General features: G+C 43.1%; 1 pseudogene; it reads left to right on the top strand.

The window, feature by feature from the left end:
- The first annotated feature begins 3,102 nt into the window (after positions 1-3,102).
- On the top strand, positions 3,103-3,709 carry LOC113931092 (annotated as a pseudogene).
- The last annotated feature ends 7,252 nt before the right edge of the window (positions 3,710-10,961 follow it).

Raw genomic sequence — 10,961 nt, 5'->3', positions numbered from 1 at the left:
CATGAGTTAATGGACATTTGGGTTTTTCCCACTTTTTGGATATAATGATTAATGCTACTGTGAACGTCTGTGTACAAGTTTTTGTTAGAACGTATGTTTTTAGTTCTCTTCGTTGTATACTTAGGAGTGGAACTGTTGGGCTATATAGTGACTTTATGTTTCACCTTTTGAGGAACTGCCAAGAGTATTTTCCAAAGCAATTTTACCATTTTACATCCCCATCAGACTATATATGGAGGAGGGGGTCTGATTTCTTCAAAACCTCACCAATAATTATTTTTGTCTGTCTTTTTGATCATAACCATCCTGGTGGGTGTGAAGTGATATCTCATTTGAGAGCTATGACAGCATCCTAGTACGCAGCAAAAAGGTTACAAAGTTTCTAGAGGCGGAGTGGGAGGAGTGGTTTTGATTTTCCTCTCCCTGGAGGCTAATGTTGAGCACTTTTTCACCTGCTGATTGGTTATTTATGTATCTTCTTTGGAAGAAACTGAACGTACTGAAACTCTCCCAGGACCCTCTTTGTGGAAGACAAGAGCCTGGAACAATCCAGAATAAGGACATTGAAACAGTTTACATTGGCTAACTTCAAAAATCCAAATGAAGACGCCAAAATAGTGGATTTTTAACAGAGAACTTAGTGAAGGCTGCAGGAGCTTGTGTCTAGAAATTGACAGTTTGGCTGGAGGAAGTGTAGTGTTCAAGACACACAGGATGTAAACCAAGGGGAATTTAAAGCCATCTGCTAGACTTCAAATGAACATGAATTAAATAAAATATACAAGAAATGTGGTGTAGATATATATATATATATATATATATATATCTATATATATACAATGGAATATTACTCAAGCATAAAAAAGGAGATCTTGTCATTTGCAACAGCATGCATGGACCTGGAGGGTATGATGCTAAGTGAAATAAGTCAAAGAAAGACAAATACCACATGATTTGACTTATATGTGGAATTGAAAATACAAAACAAAGAAAAAGCAGAATCAGACTTATAAATACAGAGAACAAACAGTTGCCAGATGGAAGGGGGTGGAAGAATGGGCAAAATGGGCGAAGGGGAGTAGGAGATACAGACTTCCAGTTACGGAATGAAGAAGTCATGGAAATAAAAGGTAGAGCATAAGGAATATAGTCAATGGCATTGTGTTAGTATTTCATGATAAAGGATGGGAGCTACACTTGTGGCGAGCATAGCATAATGTATACAGCAGTTGAATCACTATGTTGTACACTTGAAACTAATGTAATATCGCGTGTCAAATATAATCAAATTTTTAAAAATCAATTCAAATCTTAAGGAATCACAGTGTTTGTTCCTTAGGTCTTACTTAAATGTCATCTCTATGATTTCATGTTATTCAGTATTTATTGATCTTCCGTGTGTTAGGCACTGCACTATGTACTAGTTGTGTAATGATCAACTATAAATAATCTCACCCCCTCATGTGCCTTAGTCTGGTGCAGGGGTGAGTAAACTTTTTCCGTAAAGGGCTCAAGAGTAAATATTTTAGGCTTTCAGGGCCAAGAAGCAAAATCAAGAAAATTATGTAGACCTATGTAACAAGAGAGAAAACAAATTTCCACAAGTGTTTTATTGATGAAATTCAAAATATAATAGTAATTATATCTTTGTAATATAGGTCTGCTAATGAGAAGAATAGCATTCTTTTATGGAGGGGGACAATATTTCACTTAATTAGGGTTCAAAGTGAGTGTTCTCTACCATCAGAATCATTTGCAATCTCAATACACCCTTACAGGTTTTTAAATTGCTTCATATCTGGTCAAACTGAGATTTTTAAGAACCTCATTTTTCATTTGTAATAAAAGTTTACAACTTTTTTCAAGAGTCAACAAAATGAAAGCACCTGTTAATAAAGGTCTCTTTTAAAAGATTTATTCATTTATTTTTAGAGAGGTGGGAGAGGCAGAGGGAGAGGGAGAGAGAGTCTTAAGCAGGCTCTGTGCTGAGCGTGGAACCCAACACAGGGCTTGATGTCATGACACTGAGATCATGACCTGAACCGAAACTAAGAGTCAGATGCTTAACCGGTTGTGCCGCCAGCACCTGTTAATAAAGGTCTTAATGAAATAAATCAGTTGCAAATATTCATCTGTTAATACTTGTCTGTAATGAGATTTTACATATTTCATCTTTGAAAAAAAAATTGTAACACAGCTAAGTACTGCCAAATACTGATACCAAATACCTGATTTTAATTGAGCATATTTATCTTTTAGAAGGCATTTTTGAAACTCAATTAGATTCTTCTCGGTATTTGCCTTTTAGCATGTCATTGCATACAGAATAATCACTTCCAATTAAAATTTAGGTGGAAGCTCCTGAAATGCACAGTGAAACTGATTTGTCTAAAAGATTTTATTCATTTATTTGACAGAGAGGGAGAGTGGGGGGAGCACAAGCAGGGGGAGTGGGAGTGGAAGAGAGAGAGAAGCAGGCTCCCCGTCTAGCCGGGAGCCTGATTCCGGGGCTTGATGCCGGGACCCTGGGATCATGACCTGAGCCAAGGCAGATGCTTAACTGACTGAACCACCCAGGCGCCCCCAGTGAAATTGATTTTTAAATATAGAAATTTCTTTTGCATTTTGCATTAATTTCCAAAAAACACCACTGGAATTGTAATTTGAGCCCAGAAAAGATATTCATTGCAAATTGGTGTGGGAATGCAAATCTTGATTTTTGTTTTCATTTTTGACAGCACAGGAAGAGATTAAAGTAATGACATTACTTGCAATTCAAACAATGTTAGTTGTCATTGACTTCACTGAAATGTAAGTTTCACACATAAGCAGTGTTTTGCCTTGTAATTTTAGTTTAAATGCATTAAGTAACATTAAGTCTACAGCAAAAGTTAATTTAAAAAACCATCCAGCGTTCGAGCTGGAGTTGGACACCAGCAGCGCTACGCTTTCCTGCCCGTGGGTCCCCGACCTACTCTCCTCGTTGTGTACCTGGACCGGCCAGCCGGGAGCTCCCCGGGCGTCCTCTGTGTGGCCACGAGATAATGATGCTGCTTGAGCTGAACAATTAAGTGTTCTAAAGTCAAAATCGTGAGATTAATAATGGCAGGAAAATCTCCGCTTTTTAAAGTAATTCTCCTTGGAGATGGTGGAGTTGGGAAGAGCTCTCTAATGAACAGATATGTGACCAATTAAGTTTGATACCCAGCTCTTCCATACAATAGGTGTGGAATTTTTAAATAAAGATTTGGAGGTGGATGGACATTTTGTTACCATGCAGATTTAGGACACGGCCGGTCGAGAGCGATTCAGAAGCCTGAGGACGCCATTTTACAGAGGTTCTGACTGTTGCCTGCTCACTTTTAGTGTCGATGATTCTCAGAGCTTCCAGAACTTGAGTAACTGGAAGAAAGAATTCATATATTACGCAGATGTGAAAGAGCCCAAAAATTTTCCTTTCGTGATTTTGGGCAACAAGATTGACATAAGTGAACGTCAAGTGTCTACAGAAGAAGCCCAAGCCTGGTGCAGGGACAATGGCGACTATCCTTACTTTGAAACAAATGCAAAAGATGCCACAAATGTCGCAGCAGCCTTTGAGGAAGCAGTTCGAAGAGTGCTTGCTACTGAGGATAGGTCAGATCACCTGATTCAGACAGACACAGTCAGTCTGCACCGAAAGCCCAAGCCTAGCTCATCTTGCTGTTGATCGTCAGAGAGGTTGCCTGTGCGATCTAACCAACTTACACACATTCACTGAAACAAAACACGGTGGAGAAGATAATTAGCATTTGCAGCAATGGATCATCTACTCATAAAATTAAACTAACCATAATGCTTCTTTGTTAGTGGGTGGGAGAAGAGACACATCCACTCATGGAAGAATCAATTTACTCAGTAGTGGCACCTTACATTTATAAATTGTAATGGTTGTCTAATAACATTTAATTTAAATATGTATGTTACAGAGCTAATAAATGAGATGATCAATACTTTAATTATAATTAAAACAAAACACTTGAATATTCTGGAAGTTATTGTTTGTTTTTCCTGGGAAAATGGAGAACTACTTTTTATATGTGTATATTTTTATGTAATTAGCATTCAGTTCCTGGTTGAGGGGGAAAAAATTCCCTAAAGCAATAATGTTAAATAATAAAGATTAAAACCTAAAAAAAATAAAAATAAAAAACCATCCAGCATTCAATAATAGTGGTTGCAGGTGGTTCTTCTCATTCAGAAAACTTTCAATCTCAGCCCTAAGCTCAAAAAAAAATTTTTTTAACTCAGAAAACCTTCGCCACTGCTAAGCTATTGAACTGCTGTTGGTTAGGCAAGTCAAAATCTTCAGCTTCTATTTCTGACTAAAATTTATGTAACTGACAGTGGTTTAGTCCATGAGTAAATGAAGTGTTGACACTAATAGTTGAAATACACAAGATAGACTCAAATATGTTCCTGCAAAATACCTGCAGTTTAATAACACAATGAATAACCAGAGGATTTAAACAATTCACATTCTCACAAGCTTTGTACAATTGTCCAACTAAGCTTTGGTCTGCTCCATACATATTTGTAACACATCTTAGCAGAGTCTACTTCAGGTTGTACTGAATTAGTATTTTCTTGACTTCTTTGAAAATATTCTCATCTGGGGCACCTGGGTGGCTCGGTCCATTGAGCATCTGCCTTCAGCTCAGGTCATGATCCCAGAATCCTAGGATCAAGTCCTACCTCAGGCTCCCTGGTCAGTGGGGAGTCAGCTTCTCCCCCTACTCGTGTGCTCTCTCTCAATCTCTCTCTCTCTCTCTCTCCCCTCTCAAATGAATAAATAAGGGTTAGGGTTAGAAGATTTTATTTATGTATTTGAGAGGGGGAGAGAAAGAGAGAGAGAGAGAGCATGAGCAGGAGGAGGTGCAGAGGGAGAGGAAGAAGCAGACTTCCTGCTGAGCAGGGAGCCAGACGTGGAACTCGATCCCAGGACCCTGAGATCATGACCTGAGCCGAAGACAGACGCTTAACAGACTGAGCCACCCAGACGCCCCAAAATAAATAAAATCTTAAAAAAAAAAAAAGAAAGAAAATATTCTCATCTGAGTTATGCCACATAGGCCAACTCAGCATTGGCTCTTTGAGTAAAGTACAACAACTGAGCAGTATTGGTAACATCTGTCACCTCACTGAGAGCCGAGGAAAATCACTTGAAGTCATTTTCCCTGTTTTTTTTAAAAGATTTATTTATTTATTTGAGAAAGGCGGGAGGGGCAGAGAGAAACTTAAGCAGACTCTGCGCTGAGCACAGAGCCAGACGCGGGCCTCGATCTCACCATCCTGAGATCAGGGCCTGAGCTGAAACCGAGAGTCAGTCAGCTCAACCAACTGCGCCACCCAGGTGCCCCTGCCCTGTTTTTTTAATGACTGTTGGTGTCACTTCCAACATCCTCAACTCTTTGAGCCACTATTCTCCCTGAAAGGCTAATAGTCTTTGAAAAGTTTATTTTCCCTGGACACATTTCTTTGGCTTCAGCAATCAAACACGATTTAATTAACTCATCATCAGTAAATGGCTTTCCTTGCTTGGCTAACAAATGAGCCACTCAGAAAATTACTGTGGCTGCAGCCTCATTTTCATTTTTTTTTTTATTTTTGTGACGAATTTTGCTATGATAAGATATTCCATTTTAAACTTTCTAGTTTTCCTAATCACTGCTTTCCTGGGAGTCAGGAACATTGCAATGAGTGATTATTTCGGTGATGTTGTTGCATACTGTATTTCTTTTAGCAACACTACAGGGTCATTGTGTAATAAACACAGTGCTTTGACATCTAATGTGATAACCAAGTAATCTACGTTCACTGTGCCTTAAAAGCATGACATTCGAAACTCCCTTTGTTTTCTTTTTTTTTTTTACATGATAGGTATGCACATGTAATTAAAAAAAAAAAACGAAATGCCATAATCTGGGGATACACGTGGCATTCAAAATGTGGTCGAGTTATAACCGCGTCACTGCGCTGTATGGTACGCCCACCAACAGCGTGTAGTGATGACCGCACCACATACAGTCTCTGTCACAGCTCCTCAACTCTGCTCCTGGAGCACAAAAACGGCCACGGACAATACATGATCGAAATAGCATGGCTGGGGGCACCTGGGTGGCTCAGTCGGTGAAGCGTCTGCCTTCGGCTCAGGTCATGATCCCGGGGTCCTGGGATCGAGCCCTGCATTGGGCTCCCTGCTCGGCGGGGAGCCAGCTTCTCCCTCTCCCACTCCCCCTGCTTGTGGTCCCTCTCTCGCTGTGTCTCTCTCTGTCAAATAAATAAATAAAATCTTAAAAAAAAAAAAGAAAAGAAATAGCATGGCTGTATCCCAATGAAACTTTATTTATGGACGTGGAAAATCTGAATTTCGTATTATCCTCACGGGTCCTGAAATATTAAATATTCTTTTGATTTCTGCAACCATTTAAAAATACAGAAAATTACTCTGGGTTTACAGGCCCTAAGGGAAAAAGATGGTGGGCTGGATTTGGTTGTAGCTTGCTGGTGGATGTGGCCAGTTTGATTGAATTCCTACACCCCACGTTGAAACCATATGTATTCGTTTTCTGTTGCAGCTGTAACGCACGACCACAGACTTAGTGGCTTAAGAAAACGAAAACGTATTATCTTATGGTTCTGGAGATCCGAAGTCCAAAATCAATCTCACTGGCTGAAAGTCAAGATGTCAGCAGGGCTGGTTGCTCCTAGAAGCTCCAGGGGAAAACCCATTTTTGCCTCATGCAGCGTCTAGAAGCTACCGGCATCCCTTGGCTCCTTGGCTGGCGGCTGTATTGCTCCAATTCCATGGTCACATGACCTTCTCTCTGAATTCAGACTTTCTTCCCTCTTATAAGGACTCATGTGATTACATCAGGCCCACTGGTTTATCCTGGATAATCTCCCGATCTCAAGATTCTTAATTTAACTACATCTGCAAAGTCCCTTTTGCCATATAAGGTAACGTATCCACAAATTCCAGAGATGAGGATGAGAAGGTCCTGGGGTAGAGGTGCATGATTCAGCCTACTACGCCACGCCTTTGTTTTTGACTCTGCAACTTAGCAGGTAGTGAAAGTCTATGTTCATGGCCCTAATGTTCCCGTTTCTCTACACTTCACTATTTCTCTCTCCGCTCTCTCCCTCTCCTTATGTCCTTAGGGTCTAGAGATGGACAGCATATTACTACTGTCACTGCCAAGAATACACATTGTGACAACTGTTGTTTCCTATAAGCAATTTTCTTGACTTGTCTTCTGAGGCTATTGGAGTCAAGAAAGACCCTGTGGTTTTATATTCTGTTGTTTCCTGGTTGCCATTTGTACTAAATGTTAGTGATAGAAGTGGGAACCATAGGAAAATAAAATTCCTTACCTTCTCTGGCTAACAGAAATACAAACTCACAGCCTCATAAGGCAGGAGATGACAGTTTATTCAGTCTCTCTCTCCCCGACCCAAAATAGTTCAGGAGAATCACAATCCAGTCTGCATTTTGAAAGCCTCATGAACAAAATCCCACAATTTCCCTAGTTATATATTCCCGTACCTCACAGTCCTCCCTTTTAGGAAAATTCTCAAGTCCTTGCCTGGGGATGGTTTGGAACTTTTTATCTTCCCGGCAGCTGCATCGCTAACACACTTTTCTTTCCAATGAAAAGGACTTCTATTCTGGACCCCTGCTTTTGGGGAGGGGAGTGGTGCTTGGCTGTGAAGAGGGTATTTCTTCAAGATGTCAGGGTGAGGGGCGCCTGGGTGGCTCAGGCAGTTAAGCGTCTGCCTTCGGCTCAGGTCATGATCCCGGGGTCCTAGGATCGAGCCCCCCCCCCCCCCCATCGGGCTCTCTGCTTAGCGGGAAGTCTGCTTCTCCCTCTCCCTCTGCCTGCCTGCTCTGCCTACTTGTGCTCTCTCTCTCTCTCTCTCTCTCTCTCTCTCTGTCAAATAAATAAATAAATAAAATCTAAAAAAAAAAAAGATGTCAAGGTGAAAAGGGGATGGAAGGAATGCTTGGCCAACTATGCTATAGTTAGCATGTTCTAGCCTGATAATCATCTGTGCTAGAGAACGATCTTCCGTGTTGCTGCTTTGCTATGACAACGCTGTTTCTGGTGAGGAATGTGGGGGCACAGTATTTCTGCAGTGGGATTCCACCGTGCAGTCAGGGCCTGCCCTCCCCCATCCCCTGATGCCACGGGGCTTCCCAAACTGCTGTGGTTCGTGTCCCCGAGGTTTCTTGATTAGACAGTCAGAGAGCTACTCATGAGCTAGGGCAAAGGAATTTCAGAAAATAAACAAGCCCACAACAAACCCAGCTACATCTCTGGCTTTCAGTGAGTTTCAGACTTTTCTATCCAGCGGCGGGAGCCTCCCCTCCCAGCCCCTTCCCTGCTCTCCAGTACAGTATAGGCAGCTTCTCAGCCCCTATGCAAGCTAGACCTGGAAAACCTCTAAAAGCCGCCTATCAAGCCTAAAGCCCTCATCCTTGCGTCTGAGGGCATCTAACCAACTTCTGACCCGCTCACTTTTCCAAGCAGGGGTCTCATCATCCCCCATTAGCCCCGCTAGTCTGTCCAGTATCCCCAGAACATTCTTGAGCTCCACGTGCTCCTTCATGCTGTTGCGCTCATAGAAACTGCTTGACTTCTCTCCCGGGGAAGTCTCTCCCTGCTGTCGCTTCTGTTGAAACAAAACTGAAACAGACCCATTCCAGGAAGCTCGATCTAACTAACCCCCACCAGACTGAGGGTTTCCCCTGCTGTGCGGTCCCTCCGCATTTGTAGATTCACACGCTTCTGCTATGTTTCTTGGTGCTGCTCTGGCAGGCAGAGTTCAAAGATCCCTGGCCATGGATGTACACACACCTTCTCCCAGTTATTCAAACGCTAATCTAGGTTCTGCTGTGAGGGAATTTTGCAGATGTGTTAAGGTCCCAGATCAGATGATACTTGGGGGGGGGGGGAGCTTATTAGATAAGCCCTTAAAGTGAACTGGGCTCTTCCTGAAGAAAGATTCCAAGTGTGAGGGGGATTTCATGGGAGAGAAGTTCTCAGGTGCTGGCTTGAAAATGGAGCAGGCCACGTGGCAAGGAATGTGGGTGATCTCTAAGAGCTGCGAATGGCCCCTGGCTGGCAGCCAGTGAGCAAATGGGGGCCTCAGTCCTTATAATTGCAAGGCATTGAACTTGGCCAACAGCTTGTGGTGATCTGTTAAGTAGCAGTTGAAAACAAATGCACTTGCTTTTGTAGCTTACATGTGTATATTAGAAGACTGCCAGTTACCAGATGAGAGGAAAAGGAGATTTTTAAACTTATTTTTGTACCCCCTGCCCACCACAGTCACAGTGTGATGCTATTAGGGAGACTTGCCTTAGCTCCTGATATGTTGGTGTCAATGGGAAATAAAAATCCTTTCCCATGAAAGTACCTGTATTTAAGCAGCAGCTGGAATCACAACCATCGTCAAGTGTCTCCCGCCTCCCACCTTAGAAACAAATTTCTGCACATCTGATATCTTACGGACATCTTTGCTCGGATTTCTCACCAGTCCCATGCACTCAGTAAGTCACTGCACTCAGTAAGTCCCCAAACTGCCCCCCTCCCCACTCTGTTCCTGAGTTCTGTCCGTGGCACCTTCAAAGCCCCAGTTATCTTGGGGCTTAGAACTCCAGCCATTGTTGACTCCTTCCTCTCTCTTGCCTCCAAGTTCAATGTGTTGCTGAGTCCTCTCCATTCATCCCGTCCCCTCCGATTTTGTTGTCACTGCCTGGTTCAGTATTTCTCACCTAGACTACTTCAAGTGTCTCCTAGCTGCTCTCCTGGGACCCGCATCTCTGACTAGCCCGACTCTAATTATGCACAGCCACCTTCCAAGGAACCCATTAGCTTGACGTTCAAAACTCTCCATGACTTAACCCAAACTTACCTTTCTCATATTTTCCAAAAATTCTTGAAATGAGTGTTTTGCCTACCTTCTAAGTTATTTGGGGTTGACCTTTACAAATTATTCTTTAAAACTGTTATTGCTTTTGCAGGTCCACATACTAACTGTGACTCTTCTCTGCAACCTGCAGCTTTTTCACGTGCGTCTTCCCGTTACTTTCACTTCAGACTCTCTGCCCTTGCAATTCTCCGCAGTCGGATATTCTCATACCTTGGACTCTTCCGAATATATAGTAGCCGCTTGGCTTGTTGAACTGCCAAGGGGAAATGTGGTTCCAGAGCCAAATTGTGAGTGCCCAGAGCTAAAACCTTATTGTGCCTGCCTTAAGCTCTCATTCCCTCCCCCAGGACACACACCACCATTTTATCCTGCTTGGGGGTGATCATTGGCCTAAACATTGGGACCGGAATCCCGCACGTTCATCTCATAGACGAGGGACCCACAGCTCCCTGTCATAGCCGAAGCCGATTTATTCTTTCGATTTTCAGTGATTTGAACCAGTCACACACCCTCCTCCCCAGCCTCCCGGGTCCCTAGAGTTCCCGCTTTCCGAGAACCAGATTTCCCTCCCCCCACTGTCTCCTCCCTTCTACTTAGGGACTTCCATCCTTCTCCTCTCCCCCTCCCCCGGCCCCCCGCCGCCCCCGACCACAGTGCGCACAGTTATAAGTGATCTGATGTCAAAAAAAAAAAAAAAAAAAAAAAAGAAAAAGAAAAAGAAAAGAAAAGAAAAAGAAAACAGAAAAAAGCTTCCCAGGGTTCGTCCGAGCCTGGGCAGGTGGAGACGGACCCCATTCCACCACTAATTCCTAGTGAATTACAGGCTTCCGCTCGGCAGGCAGCATGCCTCTCACTCCCGCACCAGCCGGGCGCTCCCCGCCTCCCGCTGGGGTTTAATGACCTAAGCAACTTTCCCGGCCACCCCCCCCCCCGCCCTGTCTTGGTACGGCCTGTCCGGCGTTCGGCGTTCCACCCCCCCCTCTCCT

Source organism: Zalophus californianus, chromosome X, assembly GCF_009762305.2.
Source record: "Zalophus californianus isolate mZalCal1 chromosome X, mZalCal1.pri.v2, whole genome shotgun sequence".
In the NCBI taxonomy this organism is placed as follows: Eukaryota; Metazoa; Chordata; class Mammalia; order Carnivora; family Otariidae; genus Zalophus; species Zalophus californianus.
The sequence above is the reverse complement of the archived record's forward strand: the minus strand, read 5'-3'. Positions and strand labels throughout refer to the sequence as shown.